At 50.9% G+C, this 9722-nt stretch overlaps 2 non-coding genes across 2 annotated transcripts; both read left to right on the plus strand.

Annotated features, from left to right (window-relative positions):
* The first annotated feature begins 3079 nt into the window (after positions 1-3079).
* trnat-ugu (transfer RNA threonine (anticodon UGU)) lies at positions 3080-3152 on the plus strand. The gene has a single exon. It is a non-coding gene; the product is annotated as a tRNA-Thr (tRNA).
* Positions 3153-8794: 5642 nt separating this feature from the next.
* trnai-uau (transfer RNA isoleucine (anticodon UAU)) lies at positions 8795-8867 on the plus strand. The gene has a single exon. It is a non-coding gene; the product is annotated as a tRNA-Ile (tRNA).
* Positions 8868-9722: the final 855 nt, after the last annotated feature.

The following is a 9722-nucleotide window of genomic DNA, read 5'->3' on the forward strand; positions in this document are numbered from 1 at the left end:
GGGAGACAAAGTGGGAAGAGAGAGAAGGGGAGGGAAGGAGATAGAGGCAAGAGGGAGTGACAGAGTTAGAAGGGGAGGGAAGAGAAGAATGAAGGGAAGGGGTGAGAGGGAAGGAGATAGAGAGAGGGGAAGTGTAGGGGTTCGCAAAATTCCCCTATTTTCCTTGAAGATCGGGAAATATTGGTCCACATCGTGGTTGAAGAATTATGTGTTTTGAATTGCCTCTGGGTTGGATCAATGTTTTTAAAGCATACTCAGAGCCACGAAAGACTGCTCTGAGATGGACAGCACGTGGACAACACCAGAATCGAGGGGTTCTGTGGAAATATTCTCACACATTAAGACAGTACATTTGATTTGAATTTGTGCCCTTGAGCCTGGTGAATCACAAAAAGGTTTCCAAATGGCCGTCAGAAAGCATTGGCTTGGAAAAGCAGCTTGTGCAGCTTGTAATGTGTCTGTGTGAAAGACCTGTCAATCAAACCAGGGAGTTTCCCTTTTGTGGAGAGGCAAGGTTTGTTTATACGAAACTGCAGGATGTTTATTTACTTCAGGGATTAGCCCACTTGAACCGAAACCGCAGAACAATTGGCTTCTATTTACACAGAAATCCAAACCCATTCAAAGCACTTACACACAATAGATACATCTAAACTCAGGAAAAAGGACTTTTGATATGCAACAGTTCAGGAATGAATGGGTTTTTGAATCACCCAATTCTAAACAATAAGGCAGTTGGATTCCCTTTTGTTTTAGCCCAGGTGAACTCCGGATGTGGGCGGGTACACTTCGGCCCCAGAGTGCAGACACATTAAATCGCTCACTTTGAATCAGCCAGTCATGGCTTTCTTTTGTGTATTGGAACTTTTGGGCGCGAATTTTGCACACAGACCTTTTCAGCGCCAAACAGGAGTTGACAGGATATAAAAGATAGCTCCTGAGAAGCTATCTCTCTCTCTTACTTCGCTGGACCACAGGTGAGCAGGGTTTCTGACTCCTCAGCAAGGCCACCTAGTCAGGAGTTGGGGGGGGGGTGATTTAGGGGAAATTGCTAAGATTGTTTAATCAACATTGTAGCCATCAATCCCTCGTTTTTGCTGTCTGCCTTCCCCCATTTAAGTAATTTTACTGTAATTACTGTGTTCATGTGGTATAGTTTAAATTTGATTACAGTTTCTTTAGGTTAATAAAGTTTGACTTTCTCACACCCAGACCAGTTGTCCGCTTTTAATATATCATTAATTATAAGTCCTTCAGTCAGAACTGGAAGGTGGGGTAGCGATTCGAAACCGCTGTTTGAATTGGTTTAAGGGTAGCAGGCAAAGGCTGCTGACCAGGTAAATTACCGTAAACCAGGTAAAAGGTTGGAATTGGTCAGGGTGCGGGCAAAGCTGCCTGACCAGGCAAATTACCGTAAACCAGTTAAAAGATGCCCCCTACAGAAGGAGAGAGGTGGAAGGGGGCAAGAGACACAGTGAGAAGGGGAGAGAGCGGGAAAGTGGAGAGTGTGAGAGAATAGATGAGAGAAGGGCGGATGGAGGAAGAGCAATGAGACTGAGGAAGGGTGAAGGGGAGAGAGAGTAAAAGTAACAGAGAGGGAGAGAGAAAGAGAGAGAAAGTGAGAGTGCCACAGAGAAAAAGAGGAAGAGCTAGAAAGGGACAGAGACTGACAGAAAGATAGAGAGAGAGTGGCAGAGACACAAAGAGGGAGAAATATAGAAAGAAGGAGGCAGAGAGACTGAGAGAGAGATAAAGTGTAACTGAGTTGCCTTGGGACGTTTTAGTACGTGAAAGTTGCTCTATTGTTGTTGAGAGGCGACTATTGAAGAGCCTGAGGCAGGTATCGGGGGATGAGACACAAACTGAGTGGTGAACTGCGCCCTGCCTCATTCTTCAAACACACAGCACTAACTGGAATGAGAAACACTCCAGTGCAGGTGGCTCCATAGCTCAGGGGTTAGAGCACTGGTCTTGTTAAACCAAGGGTTGTGAGTACAAATCTCACTGGGGCCTCTGCAAATTTGTTAATTCACAGCATGTTTACTTTTATGTATGAAAAAGCTCTGAGGCCAACACAAGAACAGGCTCTCTCGCCCTTCCCAATCTCCACCTCTCCTTCCGTTCAATTCCCCCTCTTTGCGTCTCTCTCTCACCTCCCATTCACCTCCTCTCTCTGCACTTTCCCCTCTCTCTCACCACTTCCCTTCCTCCTACTCTCTCCCCTTTCCTCTCTCTTTCCCCCTCTCACTCTGTCTTTTCCTCTTGGGGAGAGTAGAAGGAGGATGGGGAGAGAAGAGGCGAAAGGGAGAGAGTGTGTAGGGGAGAGAGAAAAGGGAAGGAGATAAAGAGGGGAAATGGGAGGCGGGAAGCGGTAAGACAGCGTGAAAAGAGGGGAGAGGGAGAGAAGAGAATGAGGGGAAAGGGAGAGAGAGAGGCGGATGGAGGAAGTGGGAGTTGGAGAGGGGGGATGCCGAGAGCGGGAAGGTGAGATTAGAGCGAGGGGAAGGGGAGAGAGAGGCAGGTGGAGGAGGGGGAAATGAGAGAGGGGAAACAGGAGAGACGAAGGGAGAGAAGAGAGAAGGGGAGGGAAGGAGATAGAGGGAAGAGGGAGTGACAGAGTTAGAAGGGGGGAGGGAATGAGAGAGGTGGAAGGGAGCAAGAGACAGGGAGAGAATGGGAAAGTGCGAGAGAATAGATGAGAGAACGGCGGATGGAGGAAGAGCAATGAGACTGAGGAAGGGCGAAGGGGAGAGAGAGAGTGAAATAGAGAGAAAGTGAGAGAGTGACAGAGAAAAAGAGAAAGAGGTAGAAAGGGAGTGACAGAAAGATAGAGAGAGAGTGGTAGAGACACAAAGAGGGAGAAATATAGAAGAAAGGAGGCAGAGAGGGATAGAGTGTAACTGAGTTGCCTTGGGATGTTTTAGTCCGTGAAAGTTGCTCTATTGTTGTTGAGAGGTGACTATTGAAGAGCCTGAGGCAGGTATCAGGGGATGAGACACAATCTGAGTGGTGAACTGCGCCCTGCCTCATTCTTCAAACGCACAGCACTAACTGGAATGAAAAGCACCCCAATGCATGTGGCTCCATAGCTCAGGGGTTAGAGCACTGGTCTTGTAAATCAGGGGTCGTGAGTTCAAATCTCACTGGTGCCTATGCAAATTTGTTAATTCACAGTGTGGCAAAGCCACAGAGGAATTCCAAACAACTATACATAATTCCCTTTAGTGATGTGTTAACTACAGACTGAATCTGTACCATTGTATATATTGTTTGCATGTACAGAACATGGTCCTTTTAAGAGCGCAAGCAAACATGATGATGGCATACTGCTAATCATGTGATCACCCAAAGGTGGGAAAAATGTGATGACATCATGATGCCATCCACTGGACCGCCCTGGTAGTCCTCGTGGTGCTTCAGACCTGTATTCATAGTTCTCTTGCATCAATCTGTTTAAACTCATTAGTTTGACATTAAAAACTTTTTGATTGATTGCCTGCATTGGACTCAATCTCTAGATAGGAATTTGGCCATTCCTACATTGGTGACCATGACTTTTGTGAACGGATTTCGCGAAAGGAACACAGAATGGAGGCAAACGCCATTTTGTTGAAGCACCGCAGTTCTGGGAGCAACAAGCGACCTCGTGGTTCATCCAAGTTGAAGCCCAGTTCGCCCTGAGAGGCATCGTTGTGATCAGACCCGATACTTATACGTGGTCTCCACTCTCGACGACTCTGCTGCCTCGCGGATCATCAGTCTTCTCGAGAATCCACCTACTGACCGCACGTATGAGACCCTCAAGGCGCGGTTGCTACAGGTTTTCGGGCTCACGAAATCGGAGCACGCCCGGTGTCTGCTCGCTATGACCGGGATCGGGGACTCCAAACCTTCCGAGCTGATGAGACAGATGCTCACACTCCTCGGCTCCGAACCGCAATGCTTTCTCTTCAGAGAGTTATTCCTCAGCCAATTATTGGAGCAGGTGCAAGCGGCCTTGGCGAGATCCGAGGTCGAAGACTGCGCAATGCTCGCTGCTGAAGCAGACAAAATATTCGCAGTTACGCAACAGCACTGCGCTGCCACAAGGCGCCCATCCCCACAGCCGCCGCCCCAGCTCCTCAGCCCGCGGGGCTGTGCTTCTACCACGCTCGGTTTGGCGCGAAGACGAGATGTTGCCACCCTCCCTGAAGCTTCTCTCAAAAAAAAACAACAACTCCGTCCAATGAAGAACGGGTTTAACGGGCGACCCACAGCCGCGATGGCAATCGGCAATGCAGGCAAGCTGCTCTTCATCACAGATGCCATCTCCGGTCGTCGGTTCCTGTGCGACAACGAGGCGCAGTGCAGCATTCTACCCGCGTCAGCTCTTGATGTACAGGCTGGGAAGCACGGCCTCCCCCTCGAAGCGACTAACGGCGGTGCTATTCAGACCTTCGGTAGATGGCGGGTCCAGATGTGTTTCGGCGGCCAGCGGTTGTTCTGGGAATTCGTTCCGGCCAAGGTTTCGCAAGCCATTCTCGGTGCAGATTTCCAGTGCGCCAACGGCCTCCTGGTCGATGTAAGGAACCGGCGGCTGATCAACACGGCCACGTTTCACTCTATCCCTTGCCACCGTAGTAACACCATGTCACGCACCGTCTCCTGCGCTTTCCCAACTCCGGATGAGTTCGCTCACCTGCTGGGCGAATTTCCAGACCTGACCAGGCCCACGTTCTCCGCCACGGCCACGAAACATGGTGTGGAACACCACATCAGCACCACCGGCACCCCGGTCCACGCGCGGGCCCGACGCCTCGAACCAGGCAAGCTAGCGGTCGCGAAGGCAGAGTTCGCAACGATGGAGCATTTAGGGATTATTCGCATGTCGAATAGTCCCTGGTCTTCGCCTCTTCACATCGTACTGAAACCTGGCGGCGGATGGCGGCCCTGCGGCGACTATCGGCGCCTCAACGACGCCACCACTCCTGATCGATACCCGATCCCCCACATCCAGGATTTCTCTGCCCATTTGGCAGGAAACACCGTTTTTTCCAGGGTTGACCTTGTCTGGGGCTACCACCAGGTCCCGGTGCACCCACAAGACGTCCAGAAGACCACAGTCATCACCCATTTCGGTCTCTTCGAATTTTTAAGGATGCCGTTTGGGTTGAAGAACGCCGCCCATTCATTCCAGCGCCTCATGGACTCCGTGTTGCGGGAACTCAAGTTCCTTTTTGTCTACTTAGACGACATTCTCATCGCCAGTCCTAATAAGGAGGAACACATCTCTCATCTACGCACCCTCTTTCGACGCCTCAGCCAACCTGGACTAATTATCAACCCAGCCAAGTGTCAGTTTGGTCTGCACCAAATCGATTTCCTGGGACATCGCATTACCTCAGAGGGAGCAGTTCCTTTGCAAGCAAAGGTAAAGGTGGTGACCTCCTTTCCACGCCCGCAGAACACAAAGGCCCTACAGGAATTCCTCGGCATGGTAAACTTTTACCATCGTTTCGTGCCTAAGGCAGCACTATTCATGCAGCCCCTGTACGAGGCTCTCAAGGGCAAGTCTGGCAAGGATCTGGTAAGCTGGACGGTTGACATGGACCAGGCATTCATCAACACCAAGCATGCCTTAGCCAACGTGACCGTGCTGGCGCACCCGCTACCAGGAGCCACCATTGCCCTCACCACCGACGCGTCAGATTACGCAATCGGCGCCATTCAGGAGCAGTGGGTGAACAGGACGTGGCAGCCGTTGGCATTCTTCAGCCGTCAACTGCGGCGTAACGAGCGGGCATACAGTACTTTCGACAGGGAGCTACTAGCCCTTTTTCTGGCCATCCGCCTTTCCGGTTCTTGTTGGAAGGACGTCCTTTCACAGCCTTCGTCGACCACAAGCCACTGACGTTTGCCGTGGCCAAGACAGCCGAACCGTGGTCATCTCGACAACAACGTCAGCTGACATACATCTCTGAATTTACCACAGACATTCAGCACGTGGCCGGTAAAGACAACCTGGTGGCAGATTGCCTCTCCTGCGCGACCGTGCATGCGGTCCAGCTGGGCATTGACTATGCTCTCATGGCAGCAGACCAAGTCTCAGACCCAGAAGTGCAGGCTTACCACACCAACATCACTAGCCTCCAGTTGGCCGATGTCAGGTTCCATTCAGCTGGTACCACGTTGCTGTGTGACGTCTCTGTTCGGGACCCTCGCCCTATTGTGCCAGTCGCCTGGCGCTGCAAGGTGTTTGACGCCGTACATGGGTTGTCACACTCGGGAATGAAGGCTTCTCAGAAGCTAATGTCTTCTAAGTTTGTTTGGCGGGGCATGCATAAAGATGTCCGCAACTGGGCTAACACCTGCGTGGTATTCCAAAAGGCCAAGGTTCAGCGCCACATCAAGGCTCCATTGGCCACCTTTGCAGTTCCTGAGCGACGGTTTGACCACATCAATGTGGACCTGGTACGACCACTTCCACCTTCCCACGGTTTGACGCACATCCTGACCATCGTAGATCGCACCACCAGATGGCCAGAGGCACTTCCCCTGTCATCTATTACTTCAGCGGACGTGGCCAGGCGTTCATCTCTTCATGGGTCACCCGTTTTGGAGTGCCTGCTGACATCTCTTCGGACTGGGGCCCGCAGTTTTCCTCTGAGCTCTGGAATGCGGTGGCTCAAGGACTCGGTGTCAAGTTACACCGCACCACAGCCTACCACCCACAAGTGAACAGTCTGTGCGAACGTTTTCACAGATCGCTTAAGGCCGCACTGAGGGCCATCCTCCAAGACGCTGGATGGACAGACAAGCTGCCATGGGTCATGTTGGGCCTTCGCACGGCCCCCAAAGAAGATCTTCACACTTCCGCGGCAGAGCTCCTTTACGGTCAGCCGCTGCGAGTGCCAGGGGATTTCCTGCCAACACCAACGGAGCCATGGTCCACCTCACGCCAGCTTATCAGCCACCAGGAAGCAGCCAGATGTTTTGCGCTGGTTCCCACATCGCATCACGGGGTTCAGGGCTCTCACGTTCCAATGGAGCTGAAACAAGCTGATTACATGTTCATCCGCCACGATGCTCACCGGGATCCACTCAAGGCCCCATACACTGGTCTTTTCCATTTGTTAGAGGCAGGAGACAAAACCTTCAAGGTGGATGTCGGTGGTAAACCGGACCACATTTCGGTCGACCGTTTGAAGCCGGCACACCTGGACCTTGACCGTCCCATTGAGACCGCACAGCCACCGAGACGGGGTCGGCCGCCCACTGTCGTCGCACCAGAGCAAGTGCAACCACCTGGCAGACCGCCCGCTGTCCAACAGCTTGCGCTTCGGGAATACAGGAATCGTTCTGACAGGCTTGTCAGACCCCCTCACCGTTTGACTTTTTCCATTAAAGACAATTCTGGGGGGGCACATGTGGCAGAGCCACTGAGGGACTCTGAACAACTGTACATAATTCCCTTTAATGATGTGTTAACCACAAACTGAATCTGTACCATTGTATATACTGTTTGCATGTACAGGGCGCGATCCCTGTAAGAGCGCAAGCAAACGCGATGACGTCATGCCGCTAATCACATGATCACCCAAACGCGAGAAAAACGTGATGATGTCATGACGCCATCCAGGGGACCACCCTGGCAGTCCTCGTGGAACTTCTGACCTGTTAAGACCTGTATTCATAATTCTCTTGCATCAATCTGTTAAACTCGTTAGTTTGACATTAAAAAACTTTTTGATTGATTGCCTGCGTCGGACTCAATCTCTTGATAGGAATTTGACCATTCCTACAACAGCATGTTTACGTTTAACTATGAAACAGCTCCGAGGCCAACACGAGAACAGGCTCTCCCGCCCTTCCCAATCTCCATCTCTCCCTCTCCTTCCATTCAATTCCCCTGTACTCCCCCTCTTTGCCTGTCTCTCTCTTCCTTACCCCTCTCTCTACCTATCTTCCCTCTCTCTCCCTCCGCCTCTCTCTCACCTTCCCCATCTCCCATTCACCTCCTCTCTCTACACTTTCCCCTCTCTCTCACCACTTCCCTTCCTCCTACTCTCTCCCCTTTCCTCTCTCTTTTCCCCTCTCACTCTGTCCTTTCCTCTTGGGGAGAGTAGAAGGAGGAAAGAGAGAGGAGGATGGGGAGAGAAGAGGCGAAAGGGAGGGAGAGGGTGTAGGGGAGAGAGAAAAGGGAATGGGGTAGAGAGAGGGGAAGTGGTGAGGTGGAAGGAGAGAGGTGGGAAGCGGAGAGACAGCATGAAAAGAGGAGAGAGGGAGAGAAGAGAAAGAAGAGGGAGAGAGAATGAGGGGAATGGGAGAGAGAGGTGGATGGAGGAAGGTTGGAAGGGGGGATTCCGAGAGCGGGAAGGCGAGATAGAGCGAGGGGAAGGGGAGAGAGCGGCAGATGGAGGAGGGGGAAATGAGACTGAGGAAGGGCGAAGGGGAGAGAGAGACAGTAAAAGCAACAGAGAGGGAGAGAGAAAGAGAGAGACACAGAGAACAAGAGAAAGAGGTAGAAAGGGAGTGACAGAAAGTGACAGAAAGATAGAGAGAGAGTGGTAGAGACACAAAGAGGGAGAAATATAGAAAGAAGGAGGCAGAGAGACTGAGAGAGAGATAGAGTGTAACTGAGTTGCCTTGGGACGTTTTAGTACGTGAAAGTTGCTCTATTGTTGTTGAGAGGCGACTATTGAAGAGTCTGAGGCAGGTATCGAGGGATGAGACACAATCTGAGTGGTGAACTGCGCCCTGCCTCATTCTTCAAACACACAGCACTAACTGGAATAAGAAACAAATCGGTGCAAGTGGCTCCATAGCTCAAGGGTTAGAGCACTGGTCTTATAAACCAGGAGTCGTGAGTTCAAATCTCACTGGTGTCTCTGCAAATTTGTTAATTCACAACATGTTTACTTTTAAGTATGAAACAGCTCCGAGACCAACACGAGAACAGGCTCTCTCGCCCTTCCCAATCTCCACCTCTCTCTCTCCTTCCGTTCAATTCCCCTGTACTCCCCCTCTTTGCCTGTCTCTCTCTTCCTTACCCCTCTCTCTACACAGCCCCCTCGCTATTTAACCCTAATAAGAACATAAGGAGTAGGAGTAGGCCATACGGCCCCTCGGGCCTGCTCCGCCATTCAATAGGATGATGGCTGATCTGAACCTAGACTCACGTCCACTTCCCTGCCCAGTCCCCGTAACCCCTAATTCCCTTATCAGCTAGGGAACTGTCTATCTCCGTTTTAAATTTATTTAATGTCGCAGCTTCCACAGCTCTCTGAGGTAGCAAATTCCATAGATTTACTACCCTCTGAGTGAAGAAGTTTCTCCTCATCTCAGTTTTAAAACGGCAGCCCCTTATTCTAAGATGATGCCCCCTAGTTCTAGTCTCACCCATCAGTGGAAACATCCTCACCGCATCCACCCGATCAAGCCCCCTCACAATTTATATGTTTCGATAAGATCGTCTCTCATTCTTCTGAATTCTAATGAGTAGAGGCCCAACCTACTCAACCTTTCCTCATACGTCAACCCCCTCATCTCTGGAATCAACCGAGTGAACCTTCTCGGAACTGCCTCGAGAGCAAGTATATCTTTTCTTAAATATGGAAACCAAATCTGTACGCAGTATTCCAGGTGTGGCCTCACCAGTACCCTTTATAACTGAAGCAAGACTTCCCTGTTTTTATACTCCATTCCCCGTGCAATAAAAGCCAAGATTCCATTGGCCTTCCTGA

Source organism: Somniosus microcephalus, unplaced genomic scaffold (assembly GCF_052327205.1).
Source record: "Somniosus microcephalus isolate GS21.2 unplaced genomic scaffold, FLI_Smic_1.0 unresolved_chr2, whole genome shotgun sequence".
NCBI lineage: Eukaryota > Metazoa > Chordata > Chondrichthyes > Squaliformes > Somniosidae > Somniosus > Somniosus microcephalus.